The 21,512-nt window shown below is 38.0% G+C and overlaps 2 long non-coding RNA genes across 50 annotated transcripts in view; one reads left to right on the top strand and one right to left on the bottom strand.

Annotated features, from left to right (window-relative positions):
• Positions 1 to 21,512, top strand: part of LOC138176480 (uncharacterized) — a 145,759-nt gene that overhangs the window by 27,509 nt on the left and 96,738 nt on the right. The gene's annotated exons all lie outside the window — the stretch shown is intronic.
• LOC138176479 (uncharacterized) overlaps positions 1 to 21,512 on the bottom strand; it is a 124,008-nt gene that overhangs the window by 19,345 nt on the left and 83,151 nt on the right. The window lies entirely within an intron of this gene.

Raw genomic sequence — 21,512 nt, 5'->3', positions numbered from 1 at the left:
AGAGAGAGAGAGAGAGAGAGAGAGAGAGAGAGAGAGAGAGAGAGAGAATGAGAGTGAGAATGAGAATGAGAATTGCTTCACTTAGCACTGAGTCCATTAGCTGTCTCTCTGAAAATGGGTAGCATTTTTCATCATGATCTTTGGAAACTGTGGGGGGTCATTGTGTTGATCAGTGTTACTAAGCCTTTCAATTGATAATCTTTACAATGTTGCTGTTAGAGTGTGTATTGTTCTCTTGATGGAATGTATGAGGTGTTCAGGGAGGACTAGCACCTCTGGTGAGAGGGCTGCTCATTCACATTTGGTGGCTACCTGGCACTCAGCTCTCACCTGACACTCCATGAAGCTGTAGCACGTACATAGGCCACATCCTCGGCAGATGGGCTAAATCAGGTTGATTTAGCTGATGGGCTTCAAACCTGTTGGTGAACTGGGGGATGTCTACCCCAAGCATGTGAAGACTTCCCCTGGCAGAATGGATGGATCAGAATAATTTGTTCAAACAGTTATGAAGGCAACTGAAGCAGGGCTATAGAGCTCTTGGAGCTTGGTCAGACATTGAAGACACCAAGGTCATCATCCACTGTATCCCAGGCCATTGCCAGTTGTCTTGACTTTTGTCTTTCCATTTGACATTTTTTTTTGCTTTTTGGAGGGCATTTGGGGTTAAGTGACTTGCCCAAGGTCACACAGCTAGTGTCTGAGGCCAGATTTGAACTTAGGTCCTCCTGACTCCAGCGACTTTGATGACTTGGGAAGAGAGAGTGAGGCTGATGACTTTGTGCAACTCTGCCTCACTTAAATCCATTTTACACACAAGTCAAGACATCACCCTATGATGTCACTGGTTTTCTTCAAAAACAAAGGACAGAGAACAATGCTCTCCTGGTTCCGCTCACTTCACTTTGCATCATTTCATATATGTTTTCTTAGGGTTTTTTGAAACTGTCCTCTTCATCATTTCTTATAGCACCATAGTATTCCATCAGATTCATAAAAATTCATTTAATTTTTCAGCCATTTTCCAATTTGTGGACATCCCCTCAGTTTCCAAATTTTCACCACCATGAAAAGAGCTGCTATAAATATTTTTATATATATGAAGTATTTTTTTCCTTTTTCTTTGATCTCTTTGGGCATATAGCCTTTGTAGGGTTTTGCAGAGTCAAAGGATATGCACAGTTTAATAAATTTAAATTTTGGGGAATAGTTCCACATTGTTCTCTAGAATGGTCTAGTTCACAGTTCTACCAACAGTACATTAATGTGCCTATTTTGTCACATCCCCTCTAGCATTTGTCATTTTCCTTCTCTGTCATTTTGGCCAATCTGATGGGTATAAGGTGATACCTCAGAGTTGTTTAATTAGCATTTTTCTAATTATTAATGATTTCGAGAATTTTTTCATGCAGTTATTTATAGCTTTGATTTCTTCCTCTGAAAACTGCCTGTTCATGAATGGCTGTTATTTTTAAAAGTTTGGCTCAGTTCCCTACATATTTGAGAAATGAGAATTTTATCAGAGAAACTTGTTATACAGATTCCTTCTCTCTCCCCCCCCCCAGCCAGCTTTCTGCTAGTTTTGGCTGCATTGGTTTTGTTTGTACAAAATCTTCTACATTTTATATGGTGAAAATTAATCCTTTTAACTTCCATGGGCCTCTCTCTTTTTTGGCCATGAATTCTTCCTCTACCCATTGAACTGACAGGTAATTTCTTCCATACTCCCCTAATTTGATTATGCTATCACATTTTATGTCTAAATCATGGACCTATTTTGAGTTTATGTTTGTATATGGTATGAGATGTTGAATTATGCAGAGTTTCTGTCTAACTAGTTTCCAGTTTTCTCAGCAGTTTTTGTCAAATAGTGAATTCTTGTCTCAAATAGCTGGGATCTTTGGGTTTATCAAGCCCTGGGTTACAGTAATCATTTGCTTCTGTATACCTAACTTGTTCCTATGACTAAACACCCTATTTCTTATCCAATTGTTTTGATGATTGAAGTTTTGCAGATAATTTGAGATCTGGTACTCTTAGGTCCCCTTCTGATTTTTTTCATTGATTCCCCTGATATTCTTGACCTTTTATTCCTCTAGGTGAATTCTGTTATTGCTTTTTCTAGCTTTATATAGTAATTATTTGACAGTTTGATTGGTATGGAACTAAACAAGTAAATTAATTCATATAATATTGTCATTTTTAATATTTCTCCAATTATTTAGATCTGTCTTTATTTGTATGAAGTGTTTTGTAATTGTGCTTGCATAGTTCCTTTGTGTGTCTTGGCAGGTAGAGTCCCAAGTATTTTGTATCATTTCCAGTTATTTTAAAAGGATTTTCTCTATCTCTCCCTGTAGGGTTAATGCTGACGATTTGTGTGGGGTTATTTTATATCCTGCAACCTTGCTGAAGTTGTTAATTGTTTTGACTTGTATTTCAGTTGACTTTTTAGGATTCTCAGTGTAAACTATCCAATCTCTGTTTTACATAGTGAGAGCATATTTATATAATAGTAGGGATTTGGTAAGACTCGTTTACCTGTTTTTTCTGAGCAGTTGATGTAGTACTGGAATGGATTGCTCTGTTTTTTTTTTTTTTAATTTGCTTGTAAATGTCATCCAGGGGTTTTTTTCTTAAATAGCTCATTTATAGCTTGTTCACTTCCTTTTGTGATGATTGGGTTATTTACGTATTCTACTTCCTTTTCTATTAATTGTATGTGTGAGTGTGTGTGTGTAATTCCTGAGACTGGATTTGAACTCAGATATTCCCGACTCCAGGGCCAGTGCTCTACTCGCTGTGCCACCTAGCTGCCTAGACAATTAACCTAAACGATTTGTATTTTTGTATATGTTCATTCATTTCATTTAGATTGTCAGCTTTATTGCCATATAGTTGGGCAAAATAGGTACTAATAATTGTGGTTTTTTCATCTTTATTGGCTATGAATCCGTCCTTCATGTCTTCTATTTTATTAAATATCCATTTTTTTCCACCGTAGGATTATGTTCAATTTTGCTGGCTAGACTATTCTTGGTTGTAATTCTTATTCTTCTGCCTTCTGGAATATTATATTCTAAGATCCTTGTTTCTTTAGAGGATTTGGTTGCTAAATCTTATGTGATTCTGACTATTGCTCCACAGTATCTGGATTTTTTCTTTCTAGCTGCTTTTTTTCTTTCTGTATTTTTTCCTTGACTTCAGAATTGAATCTTAGCTATAATATTCCTGGAATTTTTCATTTTGTGATTTCTTTCAGGAGATAACGGGTAGATTCTTTAAATTTCTACTTTGTCCTCTGTTTCTTAGATATCTGGGCACTTTTCCTTTGTGGTTTCTAGAAATATGATGTCTAGACTCTCTTCCCCCCCATGACTTTCAGGTCAATCAACATTTATTAACTTCCTACTATGTTCCTGGCAGTATATTAATCACTTGTGATATAGAATGAGGCAACATTTGGGGGAGACAACATAAAAACAAATATACAAAGCAAGATATATACAGAATAAATGAGAAATAATCAACAGAGGGAAGGCACCAGAATTAAGAAGGGTTGAGGAAGGTTTCCAGTAAAAGATGGGATCTTAGTAGGGACTTAAAGGAAGCCATGGGGGTAAAGAGTCAGTGCAAGGGAAGAAAAGCATTTCAACCATGGGTGACAGACTGAGAAAATTCCCAGAGCTGAGAGGTGGAACAGCAAGGAAGCCATCGTCACTGGATTGATATGTGTCTGAGAGTGAAGAAGACTGAAAAGGTAGGAGGGAGTGATGGTCTTCCAATGCCAAAGAGCATTTTGCATTTGATCCTGGAGGCAGTAGGGAATCATTGGAGCTTATGGAGGGTGTGGTGGTGGTGGAGGGGTTCTGATCAGGATTTGGTTTGGTGCATTGTTCTAGGTCATTGTAGAGGGGAATGTGAAGGTAAGGCAACATTTCTACCTCTTCTGCCATCTTGCCTCCACCGCTCTGGCATAGACACTCTTGATTGTAAGTTGCCTCAGAGTTCATTCATTTTACGTTCTATATTCTCTCCCAGCTCTAATATCCTGGCTTCTTGTCAACTCCTACTTTTCACACTTAGATCTGGAACTGCTGTCCCAGTGCTCGAAGACTATTCTGAGTCTTCTCCAGCTTTCAATAGATTCCCTTGAAAAGTTCCTCCAAGTCAGACACTATTATCGATGTTCCCTCTTAGCTGGGGCATGTTATGGTCTATGTCCCCTCTCCCTCCTGCTTTTCTAAGACAGTTCTTTCCTTTTCTCTTATTTCTTCAGTTTTGTTATATCAAATTATATATATATATATATCAAATCAAGTTATATCAAATACAAAGTATTAGTAACGCACAACAATTTGACAGCAGAAATTATTTTCTTTCGAATTGTAATGATTTTTTTCAATAAATACTGACCATTCATTAATAACAGTGTTATCTTTAGCAGCCTTAACTCTTCAAGACACTGCCTGGGATTATTGTCAACTATTTTTAATTTTTTTTTTAATTAGAACCAGATTGTCCATTGTATGTTCTCCTTTCATATTTGATTGTGCAATGAAGGACATGAGAATTAATTAAGAGGATCCCCACTATGCTGATATCAGTTATCCTGAAATATGTGTGGCATCTGATATCCTAGGGATACTTTGTTATATTTGTTTACATATTCCTGCCCTTCCCCATAAGTTGTAACGTTGAGTACAAAGGAGAACAAAACAAAACAAAACCGATTCCCAGCAATGACATTATGTGTCCTCCAGACCATCCATATTCTAAGAGTCCTCCCAGCTCTGATACTGTACAGTTTTATGGCCAGCTTATTCCTGAAATGGCATGGACTCTCCTGGCTCTGATATCCCTTCTGCTAAGAGTGTTGCTAGTTCTAACGTTCACTTCTTTTCGGCTTCTCCCAGGCCTGACGTTCTCACCTCTCTTTGAATCAGACAATTTCTCAGACTCTGAATATCTCCCAAATTCTGTGTTTGAAAGCCCCTCACATTTTTGATATTATGGGTTGGAGGGCTCATAGGCTCAAATTGCATCCAGGCTTAGACATTCTCTATTTTATATGCCCCTCCCAATTCTGATATTCTGACTTCTATATGAAAACTGATTTCTAACGTCCTGAGCTCGGACTGCCCATCCCAGTGCAGAAATTCTCCATTCAAAACTCTACCCAGCCTCTGAAATATTCACTTGTTGTGTACCCCCAAATAGGATGTTGCATCTTCTAAAGCATATACTGTGTTATGTGATTGTAATGGAATACTATTGTTCTATATGAAATGATGATGGGGATTGCTTCAGAAAAACCTGGGAAAAACTATATGAATTGATTAAAATTTAAGTGAGCAGAATCAGGAGAACAATTTAAATATAACAGCAATATTGTAAAGATAATCAGTAGTGGAATACTTAATAATAACTCTGATCAGTACAATGATGCAAGACAATTCCAAAGGAGTCATGATGAAAAATGCAATCCACCCATAGAGAACTGATGGACTGAGATTGCAAATTGAAGCTCTTTCTTTCTTTCTCTTTTTTTCTTTCTTCCTTCTTTTCTTTTTTTCTCTCTCCCTCTCAGTCTATTTCTCTCTCTCTCCTTCTTTCCTTCCCGACATGGCTAACGTTTTACATGACTCTATATTTGTAATTAATTTCACATTTCTTGCCTTATCAATGACTGGAGCAGGTATGGGAAAAGGGAGAGAATTTTGAGCTGAAAATAAAATATAATTAACAATAAAGAAATAAAAAAGAAGAAAAAGAAAATTAAGAATCTTCTGGCTCTGTAGTTTTTTGTTCAAAGTCCCCTTCACTCCTATGATATTCAAGGATTTTTTTCTTTTCAATTGCTTTCATTTGTTAATTCAGTTTTAGTATATGAAATTATACGTCTTAGCAACACATTTTTAAAAAATGACAAATGATGTCTCTCTTAAAACTTGATACTTGATATCTTGTTTAAAAAACACTCTCCATTCCTTATGAATAATAGGAATGCCAGTAGCAGTCTTACCAGAGTAAGAGAGTGCATGAAATTAGGTTTTTCTATGCATTTTAATTTTTTCCAATTTTCATCCAGCTTAAGTAATATATTTTTACTTTTCCTCATTGCCTGTGTAAGCATGGTGCTGATATAAATTATACAAAAGACATATTTTGTTGTGTTTTAAATTTGCTTATCCTTCCGAGTAATTTGAAACTCTGAGCACAGAAACAAAGATACTTCTCATCAGTGCTATTGTGGATTTTCAGGACCATCTCATGATCTATGTTCTAAAAGCCCTCCCCATTCTGGCACTGTAGTTTTATGGTCTGAGCTCATCCTGAGCTTGCAGATGATGAGGGTTTTGTGAGCTCTAATATTCCTTCTTGGCACTTCCTTCCCAACTCTGACATTCCTTCTCTCTAGTTTCTCCTGGGACTGACATTCTGGGTGCTCAGATCCCACGGAATTAGACACTTTTGAGTTCTCTGGCTCCAAGGTCAGACATTCTCAGGTCTCATATTCTGGATTCAGTTCTAATATCCAGAGCCTGAACTGCAGTCCAAATATATTCTCTTGGAAAGCGCCTCCAAGTCATACATTCTATTTTATTTAAAGGCCCTTCCTACCCTATCACCATATGGATAAAATCCCCAATACTCTAGGGTTGCTTTTTCCTTTTCACTTATTTCTTCAGTTTCAATATATTTAATTACATATATGTATTATTATCCTCCTCCAGATCATGCCCTCTAATTATAGGTGTCCCTCAGGGTCCTCTTCTTGATTTAATGACTATCTCTATGCAGATAATTCTCAAACTCACCTCTTCTGCCCTTACCTCCCCGCTGACCTCCAACCTTACATTTCCAACTGCCCTTTAGACATGTCGAATTAGATATCCAGTTATCATCTTAAACTACACATGTCCAAAACAGGACTCATGATCTTTTTCCCTAAACTCTCTTCCCCTCCTACTTTTGCTACCACTGTCTAAGATAGCACTTTCCTTCCAGTTCCTTAGTCTCACAAGTGAGAAATCATCCTGGACTTCTCACTCTCTTTCACCTCCAAGATCCAAGATGTTACCAAAACTTGTTGATTTCATCTCTGCAAGATCTCTCTCTAATGCCTCCCCCTTCTCTGCTCTGACACTGCCACCACTTTAGTTCAGGCCCTTACCATCTCACTCCTGGTCTATTACAATAGCTACTGGTGAGTCAGCGTTCCTCAAGTCTTCCCCACTCCATATCACCCTCCTTTTAGCCACCAAAGAGATTTTCCTAAAGCAAAGGTCTCTGACCATATCACTCCTCTACTAAATAAACTCCAGTGGTCAAATACAAAATGCTCCATTTGGTATTCAAGGCCTTTATAGCCTAGTTCCCTCTGACCTTCCCAGTCATCTTACATCTTACTTCCTAGCAGGTACTCTCGATTTGAGTGATGCTTGCCTCCTTGTTCCATGAACAAGACACTCCATCTCTCAGGTAAGGTGTTTTCTCTGGCTGTCTTCCATGACTCAAATGGTCTCCTTCCTCAATTCTGTCTACTTACTTGCCTGGATTCCTGTAAGTCCCACCTAAAATCCTATCATTTGCTATATATTCCCAACGCTTCTTAATTCCAGTTGCCTTCCCTCTGTAATCCTTTGTATATATTTGCTTGCATGTTGTCTTCCCAATTAGATTGTAAACTCTTTTAGGGCAGGGACTGTCTTTTGTCTCTTTTTGTATCCTTAGTATTTAACACCATGCCTGGCACACGTTGTGGGTACTTAATAACTGTTTATTGATTGGTTGATTAGCAATACAGTTATTTGAGAGCACAGATTATTTCACTTTTGAATTATTTTTTCAATGAATACTAACTATTCATTAATATCTACAGCAGCCTTAATCCTTTAAGACACTTCATATATTAACGTGTCATTGGTTATTTTTTTCTTTCTTTCTCCTTCCTTCTTTTCTCACATTAAGCACTCTGTCTCTTTGTGTGATATGAGACATGAATTTTAATTGAGAGGATCACCACTGTGCTAATATCAGATATACTGAAATATAGGGGGCACCTCATATCCTAAATATACTTTATCCTTGTCATGCCTTTCCTCATTTGTTGTAATTCTGGGCATAGCAATAAAACTTATTTCCAGCAAAGATGCTGCATTTTCCCAGAACCATCTGAGCTCTGATAATCTGTTTGCAGGACCCTCTGCTCCCTGCCACCATGTGGCTTCATGGCTAAGGCTGGTCCTGAAATGATACAGCTCATTCTGCGGCTGCTTCGTCTATGTGCCCTGCCCGTTCTGACATTCTCTTCTCTGTAGTTTCCCCCAGATCTTACATTCCATATGCTGTATTATGTATTCAGTTTATATTCTATATTCCCATGGAATCAGACAATGTTTGTTCTCTCTTTCATTTCGTGTGTTCCAAAGTCACTCCTCCCAAGTTTGATACTCCAGGTTGGAAGTCCCAGGTGGCTCAAGCCTCACTGATCCTAAATTGCCTCTTAGCTCAGAAATTCTCTGTTGGATATACCTTCTGAAGTCTCATATTCTGGCTTCTATGTAACCTCCCAGTTCCGATATTCAGAGCCTCAACTGCCATCCCAAGCCTTGAAATTCTCCTTTTTAAGCTCTATCCATCCTCCAATGTTCTCTTGGAAGATACCTCCAAGCCACATATTGCACAGAATCATCCCATCCTAATTATTTTATGTTCCAAAGCCTTTCCATCCTCTCATGTTGACGTTTTATTTTCCTTTTCACTTAATCAGCTTTTATATGGTAAATGATATATTTTAGAAATGTACATGTATATTAGAAATACAATAATTTCTCACCTGACTGAACTACTTTTGGACCTGTCTGATTTCTCCATCATGCCCCTGGGAGCTCATTATTGGGACCACCTTATCATCCTATGAGATCCTAGCAACCTTGGTCCTCCACCTCCGACTGGAGGCCAAGGTCATAAACTCCAAACCTCTCTTAAAGGAAAGAGGGCAGGGCAGACATCTCACCTGGCTGCATTACTTTGGGATTATCTGATTGACTTCACCTCCCCTCCCATCCTGCCTCCAACCCCTTTTTTCAGCTTCCTTTTATGTTTTAGCTTCCCTCATTGGATTATAAACTCCTAGAGGAGAGGGACTTTCTCTTTTTGTATTTGCATCCCTGGTGCTTGGCATGGTGTCTGGCACATAGTAGGAGCTTAAGTCAATGTTTGTTGCCTATTGGCTAAGATCATGCATTATTTCTCTTGTGAAATTTGATTACTTACCTTATTTTTTCGATAAATACACTCAATTCATCATCATCAACAGCAATAATATGTATAGCAGCCTGCCCCCTTGAACATACTGCATATGTTAATTTTTTTGGTCACTGATTTTTCATTTCATTGTTTTCTGATTCCAGACTAGACACTGCATATTCAGATTTCTACTTTGGCTGTTGTAATTCAAGACAGGAGTTTAAATTCAGAGGATCACCATTGTGATCCCAGATATTATATCAAAATATATGTTGCATATTATATAATAAACATACTTTAAAATGTTTTTAAAATTGAATTTGTCTTTCCCATAACCTGGATGTATGAACAAGAGTCCTTTCCAGCAATGGTATTTTATATTGTCAGAACCATTTGTGATAAGATCATCTTTGTTCTAAGAGCCCTTCTGGCTTTGACACTGCAGTTTTATGGCCATTGCTGGTCCTGAAATTATATGTTCTAAGGGCTTTCTTGGTGCTGATATCCCTTCTTCTAAGTGCCTTGCTAGCTCTGACACTCTCTTTTCTATGAATTTGCCCAGGCCTTACATTCTCTATGCTGTCATCCCATAGGATCAGTTTCTCTGACAAGTTCTATGACTACCCTCCACTCTGTGTGCTAAAGTCTCTCCCAAGTGGGATATTCTAAGTTGAAGGGCCCCATCTAGCTCAGGCCCCATTGATTCTAATATGCCTCCAAGCTTAGACATTCTATGTTGTACATACCTTTGCAAGGTCTCATTCTGGTTTCTCTGTCAACTCCCAGTTCTGACAATTTTAAGCCTGGACTGCCATACCATCACTGAAATTCTCCATTCTAAGCTCTGGCTAGAATTCTCCATTTCTCTTGAAAGATACCTCCAAGCCAGACATTCTATTTTCTTTTCTTTTTTTTTTTAAATTCAGTTTTATTTTCAGTTTCAACTTTTCCCCTCCCTTCCACCCTCTCCTCCACCCAATGAGAAGGTAAAAAATACAAAACCTTTTACAAATATGAAGTCATTGAAAATAAATTTCTGCCTTGCCTTAGCCATGTTCTGAAAAAAACAAACACATACAAACAAGAAAAAGAAATAAAGAGAAAAAAATCTGCTTCAATCTATAGTGAGTCCATCAGTTTTCTATCTGGAGATAGACAGCATGTTTCATCATGAGGCCTTTTGTGTTGATCAGTTACTAAGTCTTTCACAGATGATTATCTTTACAAAACGTCTGTTACTATGTACGTCATTCTCCTGGTCCTGTAACTTCAATTTGCATCTATTCCTCGAAGTCTTCCCAGGTTTCCGTGAAACTGTCTCCTTCATCATTTCTTACAAGCACAATAGTATTCCAATTCTTTGCCACCACAAAGAGCTGCTATAAGTATTTTTGCATACATATGGGTCATTTTCCTTTTTTTTTATTTCTTAGTGGTATAGACCCAATAGTGGCATTGCTAGATCAAAGGGCATGCATAGTTTAATAGCATAGAGTAGTTGGAATAGTGCCTAGTTCCACTATTATTAAGGAATGGTTTTATCACATCCCCTCCAGCATTGTCATTCTTTTTTTTTTTATCTTAGCCAATCTTGTGGATGTGAAGTGGTACCTCAGAGTTATTTTCATGTATATTTCTCTGATTATTAGCGATTTAGAGTATTTTATATCTATTTATATCTTTGATATCTTTCTCGGAAAACTGATTGACCATTTAACAATTGGGGAATGACTTTATTTTTATAAGTTTGGCTCAGTTCCCTTATATTTGAGAAGTGAAATTTTTTATCAGAGAAACTCATTGCACAGATCTCCCCCTGACAAGGTTCCTATTTTTCTTCTGTTTTAGCTACATTAACTTTGTTAAAAACTTTTTAAATTTTATGTAATCAAAATTACCCATTTTACTTCCTCCCTTATCCAGAGTTCTAACAGGTAATTTCTTCCATGCTCCCCTAATTTGTATTGGCACATTTTATATCCAAATTGTGTACCCATTTGGAGTTTATATTGGTATATGATGTGAGATGTTGGGTTATGCCTAGTTTCTGTCTGACTACTTTCCTGTTTTCTCAGCAGTTTTTGTCAAATAATGAATTTTTGCCTTAATAGCTGGGATCTTTGGGTTTATCACACACTAGATACTGTGCTCATTTGCTTCTGCACATTGTATACCTAATCTATCCCTCTGTTTAAACACTCTATTTCTTATCTAGTACCAAAGTGTTTTGATGATTATAGCTTTGTAGTATAATTTGAGATCTGGTACTGTAGAGCCCCCTTCCTCCTGAGTTTTTTCATTGATTCCCTTGATGTTTTTTTTTTTTTTTAAGCAATCGAGGTTAAGTAACTTGCTCAAGGTTACATGGCCAGTTATTTCTGGGTGTGGTGCTAAGTATCGGAGCCCAGATTTGATCCCAGGTCATCCCGACACTGGAGCCGGTGCTCTTACTCGCTGAGCCACCTGGCCACCCCTGATTCCCTTGATGTTCTTGACCTTTTGTTCCTCCAGATGAAGTTTATTATTTTTTCTGGCTCTATAAAGTAATTCTTTGTAGATTGATTGGTATGGTACTGAGTAAATTAATTTAGGTAGTATTGTAAATACTACCTAAAATAAAAATCATTTTTATTATATTGGCTTGGCTTACCCCTTAACAATTAATATTTCTCCAATTATTTAGGTGTCTGTACGAAGTGTTTTGTGACTGTGTTCATATAGTTTGTGTGTGTGTGTGTGTGTTGGTAGGTAGACTATCACTTATTTTATATTGTCTGTAGTTATTTTAAATGGAATTTCTCTATCTTTTCCTGCTGGGTTTTATTGGTACTATATAGAAATACTTATAATTTAGTGAATATTGAACTTGCCATGCATTCTTGGTATACATTCAGCCTAGTCATGGGGTATGATCTCTGTGATAATCTCCTTGTTAGTTTTTAAAATTTTTGTATCGGTATTCATTAGGGAAATTGGTCTTTTTTCCCCTTCTGTTTTAGTTCTTCCTGGTTTAGGTATTAAGATAATATTTGAGGGGCAGTTAGGTGGCACAGTGAATAGAGCACCGGCCCTGAAGTCAGGAGGACCTGAGTTCAAATCTGGCCTCACATACTTGATGCTTAACTAGCTGTGTGACCTTGGGCAAGTCACTTAACCCCAATTGCCTTGCCTTCCCCCCTCCAAAAACAAAAGATATTTATTTCATAGGAGGAATTTGGTAGGACTCCTTTATTTTTTTCAACTGTGTAGTATCAGGATTCATTGTTCTTTAAATGGTTGGTAGAATTCTCTTGTGAATTCAACTAGTCTTGTGGTTGGTTTCTTTTTCTTGGGGGAGATCATCTTTGGTTTTTTTCAATTTCTTTTTTCTAAGACTTATTTGAATATTCCATTTCCTGTTCTGTTAATATGGGCTATTTATGTCTTTGTAAATATTCAATCCATTTTATTTAGATTTTCAATTTTATTGGCAAACACTTGAGCAAAATAGCTTCTAATTTTATCTTTATTGGTTGTGAATTCACCCTTTTCATTTTTGATACTGGTAATTACCTCCCCCCTTTTTTGGCGGGGGGTGGCGGGAAGGGAGGCAATCAGGTTAAGTGACTTGCCAAGGGTCACACAGCTAGTAAGTGTCTGAGGCCACATTTGAACTCAGGTCCTCCTGACTCCAAAGCCGCTACTATATGCACTGCACCACCTTTTAAAAGTCAAATTAACCAATGGCTTATCTTTTTATTTTAATAACTTAAAAAAATCTCCTAATTTTATTTGTTAGATCAATTTTTTAAACTTTCCATTTTATTAGTCTGTCCTTTGATTTCTCAGAATTGCTATTTTGCTGTTTACTTGGGTTTTTAAATTTTTTGTTTTTCTGGGGGTTTTTTGTTTGTTTTTGTTGTTGCATGCCTGATACTTTGATCTGTTCTTTTCCTCTTTTATTGCTATAAGCATTGAGTTATAAATTTCCTCCTGAATACAGCTCTGACTGCATCCCACAAATGTTGATATGTCATTGTTGTCATCCTTAATGAAATTATTGTTTGTATGATTTGTTATTTGACCCACTCATTCTTTAGGATTAGGTTATTTGGTTTCAATTAATTTTAATCTATATTTCAAAGGCTCTTTATGGGATATGGTTTTTATTTTGGGATTTCTTTAAGGATGTAGTGTGAATTGCTGTGAGTACAGTTTTCCTTTATAATTTCTAAAATATGATTGTAGACTCAGTAGATTTCAGGTATTCCCATGGTTCTTAAATTATTTCTTTTTGATCTATTTTCCAGGTCAGTTGTTTTTCATATGAAATATTTCACACTCTCCTTTTCTTCTTCTTTTTAGGATTTTGATTTTGTTTTTACTGTTTCTTGATGTCTTTGCTGTAATTAGCTTCTGCTTAGTCTGTTCTGAATTTTAAGGTCTTACCTTCAGCGAGGTTTTTACCATTGGGACAATTCTGACTTAAAAGGAATTATTTTCTTCAGTATTTTTTGTACTTCTTTTACTAAACTGTTACATCTCTTTTAATAATTTTCTTGCATAACTCCCGTTTCCCAATTTTTCTTCTTCTGCTCTTATTTGATTTTTAAAATCATTTTGTTTGCTCTTTGTAAAAATCTCTTTCTTTAGCTTTTCTAGGAATTCTTGTTGGACTTATGTTCAATCTACATTTTGAGTCTTTACTTATAGATGTTTTCAAATCATTGTTTTCTTCTTTGTTTCTTGAGCTTCCCTGTCTCCACAGTAGCTGTTTATGGTCATGTTGTTTCCTCATTTTTCCCAGCCTATTTCTTGACTTTGGACTTGTTAGAGTTGGGCTCTGCTCACCTCCAGGGGGAATGACTAGCCTGAACTTCTGTCTCATATGTCCTTCTGCTGCTTTCACAGCTCAGTCTAGGGACCTTAAACTTTGCAGTGCTTCCAGAGTGGTGCAATCTGGGGAGAGAGAGGTGTGGTCACTGCTCTCCTGGTCCATGCTCTGGGAATTCCTGACTGGGTTTGGATCCATTTGCTTGTGTGTGATTGAGTATGTGTAGGCTGCTGTTTAGTCTCAGCCCGCTGAGAGGTTCTGCAGGTTCAGAGCCACTGAACTGCTGGCTTGCTCTTGGTTTTTGTCACCTAGATCTGCCACTGCAGGCTTATGTGTGGGGTCCTTTAAAATGTTGTATGAATTTACTTTTTTTTAATCAGTTATTTTCTTCTTTCATTGCTTTCCTTTTTAATGCAGATGTGGCATTGTATATTCAAATTTCCATTTTGGCTGTGTGATTCAGGACATGAGTTTTAATTCAGAGGATTACCTTTATTCTTATAGATATTATATTGACATATATGCTGCATTTCAAACCATAAATATACTTTTCAAATGTTTTAAAATTTAACTTACCATTCCCATAACACGGACCTCTGAGCAAATAAACAAGACTCCTTCTCAGCAATGCTAATGTGTGTTTTCAGGCCCACTGGAGCTCTGCTATTCTATGCATTGAGAGTATTTTCAGATGTGACATTGTACAGTTTTGTCCAAAGCTAATCCCGATATCATATGTTCTCTAGATTTCCTGACTCTGCTATCCCTTCTTCTAAGTGCACTGCCTGCTCTGGCATTCTGTCCTTTATAGCTTCTCCAAGGCCCTTCATCCTGTGTGCTCAGATCCCACATAATCAGACAATTTATGTTCTGTGGCTCTGACCATCGCTACCTTTCTATGATCTAAAGTCCCTCCCATGTTTGATAGTCCAGGTTCTAGGGCTCCTGCAGGCTCAGTCTTGTATCTCATTCGATGTTCTATTTACTCTTTCAGGTCTGATATTTTGGCTTTCAGGTCAATTCCTGCTTTTTACACTTAGAGCTGGAACCACTGTCCCAGCACTGGAAGTCTCTATCCACCTTCCAATATATTCTCTCGAAAGGCACCTCCAAGTCAGACATGACTATGGAAGGATGCTTTCATCCATGCCATTTTATGGTCAAAGTCCCCTTCCCCTTCTGATATTCTAAGATTATCTTGACTTTGTACTTTCAGTTTTATTATATTAACCTGCAAATATTTATTATATATATAAACAATATAATCATGAGAGCAGAAAATGTTTCTCTTGAATTCTGTGTATTTGTTGACCATTCGTTAACAATAGTAGTGCTATATTTAGCAGCTTTAACCCTTCAAGATACTAAATACTAAATGCAATTATTGTCCGGCCAGTTATTTTTTCTTTTCCTTTCCTTTTTTAATATTTTTTTTGGCTTTTTTTTGGAGGGGGGAAGGTAGGGCAATTGGGGTTAAGTGACTTGCCCAAGGTCACATGGCTAATTTTTGTGTTAAGTGTCTGAGGCCGGATTTGAACTCAGGTCTTCCTGACTCCAGGGCTGGTGCTCTATTCACTGTGCCACCTAGCCACCCCTTCCTTTCCTTTTTTTTTTTTTTATTACAATAAGATTGTTTTTTTTCATTATAACTAGATTAAGCCTGTATATTCACCCTCCTTTGACTCTGTGATACAGGACTCGAGAGTTAATTCAGAGGTTCCCCAATGTGCTAATATCAGTTATAAGGAAATATAGGTTCCATCTCAGACTCTAAGTTATTATTGCTTACAAATCCTGCCTTTCCCTTTCAGTTGCAGCTCTAAGCAACAGAAACAAAACCATTTATCTGCAATGCTGTTCTGTGTTCTCAGGATCATCAGAGCTCTCATAATCCATGTTCCAAAAGCCCTCCCAGTTGACACTGTGAGATTGGATGGTCCAAGCCAGTCCTGAATTATGTGGTCTAAGGCCTTTCCTGGCCCTCCAAGCCCTTCTTCCAAGTTCTAATATTTCCTTCATGGTTCCTCCTAGGCCCAACATTTTGTGTGCTCATGTCTCGCAATTTGATCGCAGGCTCTGAACATCTCCCGTGTTTTGGGTTTTAAGGTCCCTTTCTGTTTCAGTATTATTTGTTCTATAAGCACCGCCCCCTGCCCCATCTGCAATTCTGGCTCCTTTTTGAAAACCCGTTTCCATCATCTTAAGCTTGAACTGCCATTTCAGTGCAGAAATTTGCCATTCTGAGCTCTAGCCAGACTTGTCTAGTATATTTTCCTGCAATGGATCTCCAAGGCAACATTTTGTGTTCTAAAACATCTCCTGGCTAAGTTATTTGAAGTTCAGCATCTCCTCACTTTGGTTATATTTGAGGATTTTTATTTTTTTCTCTTCAATTATCTATTCAGTTTTCTTATATTAAATTACATGTGTCTTAACAGTACAATCATTTAAAGTTGTGTACTTAAATCCTTATTGGTTAAAAAAGAAAACCACTCCCCATTCATAACGAATAATAGAAATAGCAACACAGTCTTAGCACCGTAAGGCAGTGGCTGGAATTTATGCGGCTATATCACATACACACATCTATTTTGTTTTCTTCAGATTTTTTTCTTGTTAGGGTATTTTGACTTTCCTCAATGACTGTGTTTTGGGACCCAGCTTTTAAATCAGAGCGTAGTGATAGAAATACTATTGAAGCATATGTTTTGTCATATCCTAAATACATTTGATATTGCTTTTCCAGTTTAAATTTTACTCCCCCCAAATGGGACAGAAACCAGACTCCTGGCCAGCACTCGATACGGTGTGCTCTTCGGACATCCAAGCTCTGAAAACCTGACCCTGCAGTTTTATGGCCAAAGCTAGTCCTGAAATGGCAGTTTCTAAGACCTTTACTACCTCTGGCCCTGCCATTCTCTTCTCCCTGGCTTCTGCCAGGCCCAACATTATGTGTGCTCACGTCCCTCAGTTGCTATTCTCAGGTTGTGAATGAACACCCCTCACTTTCTGTATTCTAAAGCCCCTCCCAAGTTGAATGATCCCAATGAGAAAGTCCTGTCCAGCTCTGGACTCTGAGATGCCGCTGGCTCAGACATTCTATGTTGACCACACCTTCTCAAGTCTCATATTCTGGATGCTATCTCTACTCCCAGTTCTGATAGAGCCTGGCCTGCCATCCCAGCCTGGAAATCCTCCCTTCTCAGCTCTGTCTAGCCTCTAATACATTCTGCAGAAAGGCATCTGCAAGTCAGGCATCTTATTTTCTAGAGACTTTCTCAGTCCAGTTATTTTATGGTCAACAGCACCTCCCTCTGACATCCTAGGATTTTTTTCTTTTCACTTAATCAGTTTTAGTATGTTAAATGCCAGATGTTTATTAGGAATACAATTATTTAGATAATAAATTGTTTTTTTATTTCTACATCCTCATATTTTAATAAACAAACATGGCCCATTCACTAACAATAATAGTATTATGTATAAGAGCCTTACCCCTTGAAAACCCTGCAACTACTTTTTTGGTTCTATTTTTTTCCTTTAAATATGGATTAAGCATGGTATATTCTAAGTTCTACTTTGCCTGTGTAATTCAGGACGTGAGTTTTAATTTATAGGATCACCACTGTGTATATAGAGGTTATATGGATATGTATGTATGCTGTATTTCATACCATAGAGACCACAAAAAACTTTTTTTTAATCTCCAATACTTGAACCCCTTAGCACAGAAATAAAACCTCTTCCCAGCAATGATATTAGGTATTCTCAGGATTATCAGAGTTCTGACAGTGTTTTAGGAGGCCTCCCAGCTCTGACACTGTGTGGTTTGATATCCCAAGCCCATCCTGAAACTGTGTGTGGAGGCTTTTCCTGGCTCTCCTAGCCCTTCCTCTATGTCCTCTGCCAGCTCTCCCCTTCTCTTCCCTCCGGCTTCTCCCAGGCCTGCCTTCTGTGGGCTCCCATCTCCCTCAGTCAGACAACTGTTCTCACACTTGGAACATCTCCCACGTTCAGTGTGGTAAAGTTCCACACCTTTGATGTTATGGAGGGGAGACCCTGGGACCTTACATTATCTCCAAGGGCAGATATTTTGGTTTATGTTCATCCTCCCAAGTCTGATAGAAATATTTCTAGCATTCTGAGCCTGGGTTGCCATCCCAGTGTGGAAGATCCTCCTTGCTAAGCTCCTTCTACTCTTGGATATATAATCTCTGCACTCATCTATTTACCAGCACTGCCATTTTATGGCCAAAGTCACTTCACTGAAGTGTTATTCAAGGGAATTTCCCCCCCCCTTCACTTATTTATTCAGTGTTAATAAGTTAAATGACATATATATGTAATACAATTATTTAAAAACACAAATTGTTTCCTCTATGAATCCTGTATACTTACCATATTCTTTCCCCAACAAATATACTCCACTAATTAAAAACAATAGAAACCCTTGGAAAAACTCCAGGGTTTTGCGTTGTTTTCTTGTTAATAGAGATTAGGCATTGTATTATTCAAACGCTCACTTTGGTTGTGTAATGAAGGACATGAGTTTTAATTCAAAGGATCACCATTGTGCTTATTGATATTATACTGCCATTAAGTGTTGTATTTTATCCCATAAATACACTTAAATTTTTTTTAGCTTAACTTGCTTTCCCCATCACTTGGGCCCCTGAGCACATAAATAAGACTCCTGTCTAGTAATAATATCCTGTGTTTTTCAGCTTTCATAATATTTGTTCTAAAAGTCCTGGCCCTGACAATGTGGCTTTATAAAGGCACAAGCTTGTCCTGAAATCATGTGTTCTAAGGGATATCCTGGCTCCTCAATGCCCTGCCTGCTCTGACATGCTTTTCTCTTTCCTCTCCCAGGTCCTCCATTCTGTATGCTCACATCCCACCAAATCAGACTCTTTCTCTTCTCTGTTGCTGATCAACTTTCCATGTTCTTGAAGTCCCTCCCATATCTGTTATTCCCGATTCCAGGCCTCCAGCCAGCTCAGGCCTTCTTGATTCTAAGCTGTCTCCAAGTTCATTCATTCTCTCTTCCACATTCTCTCTCAGGTCTGATAGTCTGGTTTTTTGTCCAGCTCTATGTCACACTGAGAGCCAGGACTGCTGACCCAGTGTTGGAAGACTCTATTCTGAGTTCTCTCTGGCCTCCAACAGATTCTCTCAGAAGTACCCCCAAATCAGACACTATTACTGATGTTCCCTCTCAGCCGGGGCATGTTCTGGTCAAAGTCTCCTCCTTCCTCTGATAATCTAAGGTTTTTTTCCTATTCATTTATTTCTTAAGTTTTGGTATATTAAATTACAAATTTAAATCAAAAATATGTATTTGCAATACTCTCATTTGAAACCATGAATTGATTTTTCTTTCAAATTCTGTGTACTTTAATTTTTCCAATAAATACTGACCATTCATTAATAATAACAGTGCCATCTATAGCAGCCTTAACTGTGTAAGACACTGCATGGAATTAGAGTTTAGTTTTTTTCCCTTTTCTTATTATTTCTTTTTGTTTTAATCACTAATCAGACTAGGCATTATATGATGACCTTTAGTCTTTGACTGAGTGATATAGGACATGTTTAACTACTAGAATCACCATTATGCCAATATAAATTATAATGTAATATAGGTTGATTCTCACAGGCTAAAGAAACTTTTTATATATTGTCCAGATGTACTCGTCTGTCCCCATAACTTTGCAACTCCGAGCTCAGAAACAAAACTTCTTCCCAGCAATGATACTGTGTGCTTTGACTGCCCACGCCAGTCCTGAAACTGTCTGTGCTGAGGCTCTCCTAGCCCTTCCTCTATGTCCTCTGCCATCTCTACCCTTCTCTTTCCTCTGGCTTCTCCCAGGCTTGCCTTCTGTGGGCTCCCATCTCACTCACTCAGATAACTCCTGTTCTCAGGCTCAGAACATCTCCCACATTCAGTGTTTTTAAGGTCCTTCACACAATATGATTTGTTCTTCATTACCTTCTGAAGTTAGATATTCTAGCTTCTATTCGAAAACATTTCCAGCATCCTAAGTTTAGACTGCCATAGCTTTTCAAAAACTTACCATTCTAAGCTCTATATCCAGGTTCTAATATGTTCTCTTGAAATGTATCACCAAGTGAAATATATCTTTTTTTTTGTGAGGGCAATTGGGGTTAAGTGATTTGCCCAAGGTCACATTGCTAGTTTTTGTGTTAAATGTATGAGGCTGGATTTGAACTCAGGTCCTCCTGACTGCAGGGCTGGTGCTCTATTCACTGCGCCACTTAGCCACCCCTAAAATATATCTTCTACAGAATGCACCAGCTGTCTTTTTAAAATTTGAAATCTTATCACTCCAGTAATATTCAGTTTTTTTCCTCTTCACTTATTCAGTTTTATTACATTAAATTACATATGTTAGCAGTGTCACAAGTGATGTCCCTATTTAAATCAGCTATCTATAATTTTGTTTAAAATAAAACACTCCTTATTTATTAACAATCTTAAGAAAGAAAGGAAGCGCATGGATTTTTTTTTTTGTCCCTAAGCATCTTTTTTGTTTCCTGTTATCCAGCTAAGGTGATATACTTTTCCTTTCCTCAGTGGCTGTGTCTTGGGACCTGACTTTTAAATCAGAGCATGAGCATTGTATTGATAAAAAATTACATTCAACATATGTTGCATGTCGTACCATATATATGTGAATACAGATATAGATTCATAAATTTTGTCATTGTTCTTCCCAAATTGGAACTCTTGAGTATAAGAAACAGGACTCCTTCCCAACAATACTAAAGTGTATTCTCAGGTCCATCTGAGTTCTCATCATCTGTGTTGTAAGAGCCCTCCCAGCTCTGACACTGCATTTTTTATGGCCAAAGCTAGTCCTAAAATGCTATATTCTACCTAAGGGCTTTCCTGGCTCAGATCCCCTAAATGCTCTGCCATTGTTCCCTCTGCCTTCTTCCAGGCCCCCATTCTGTGTGCTCATATCCCATGGAATCAGACTTCTCTGTTCTCAGGTTCTGACTGGGGGCTAGAGCACTAAACTTCACCCAAAATTTTCCTTTATAAAAACCTAGACTGGACATTGTAGCTTACTCCATACTTGCTTTCAACTCCACAGAACACTATTTCCTCACCTCCTCCTGTCCCCATTTCCCCCCCCCCCCCCAGTGTCCTCTGACCTTCCCCAATCCCTGCCGACCCCCAGCTTTCTCTCATGTTATCTTCTCACTTTAGACTGTAAGCTCCTCCAGGGAAGGGGCTAACTTTCTTTTTTCTTATTTGTATCCCTGGTGCTCAGCACAGTGTCTGGCACACAGTAGGTGCGTGTACTTATTGAATAGAATGGAATTGACCTCAGATCCTATTGATCCTAAGGTGCCCCCAGCTCAGACAATCCATGTTGGACATACCTTCTCAAGTCTCATATTCTGGCTTCCACAT

This window comes from Petaurus breviceps, unplaced genomic scaffold (genome assembly GCF_028583685.1).
Source record: "Petaurus breviceps papuanus isolate PSGF00001 unplaced genomic scaffold, PetGlider_PUasm1.0 89614, whole genome shotgun sequence".
NCBI classification, from domain to species: domain Eukaryota; kingdom Metazoa; phylum Chordata; class Mammalia; order Diprotodontia; family Petauridae; genus Petaurus; species Petaurus breviceps.
The sequence above is the reverse complement of the archived record's forward strand: the minus strand, read 5'-3'. Positions and strand labels throughout refer to the sequence as shown.